The sequence below is a fragment of the Glycine soja genome, chromosome 18 (genome assembly GCF_004193775.1).
Source record: "Glycine soja cultivar W05 chromosome 18, ASM419377v2, whole genome shotgun sequence".
Classification (NCBI taxonomy): Eukaryota; Viridiplantae; Streptophyta; class Magnoliopsida; order Fabales; family Fabaceae; genus Glycine; species Glycine soja.
The window spans coordinates 27,787,002-27,787,529 of record NC_041019.1 but is presented as its reverse complement, the minus strand read 5'-3'; positions in this window follow the sequence as shown (position 1 = coordinate 27,787,529).

Below are 528 nucleotides of genomic sequence, written 5' to 3'. Positions count from 1 at the left end.
GTGCAGAATCTGTCTTTGCGCATTTATCACTCGACTTGCGAAATCTGAATGACAAAGGGCACAGAATTTGTCTATGTGCGTTTATCCACTCAGCTTGCTGCTCTTGAATGATAAAGGGCGCAGAATTCGTCTATGAGCGTTTACCACCCAACTTGTTGTCCCTAAATGATAAAGGGCGCAGAATCTGGGAATGGCGTTATCACCCAATTTGCAAAAATCTGAATGGCAAAGGACGCATAATTTCTCTATGCGCGTTTACCACTCGACTCGCTGCTCCTGAATCATAAAGGGCGTAGAATTCGTCTATGCTCGTTTATCACCTAATTTGCGAAATCTGAATGGCAAAGGGCGCAGAATTGTCTATGCGCGTTTACCACTCGACTCGCTGCTCCTAAATGATAAAGGGCGCAGAATTCGTCTATGCGCGTTTATCACCCCAATTTGTGAAATCTAAATGGCAAAGGGCGCAGAATTTCTATGCACGTTTACCACTCGACTCGCTGCTCCTGAATGATAAAGGGCGCAGAA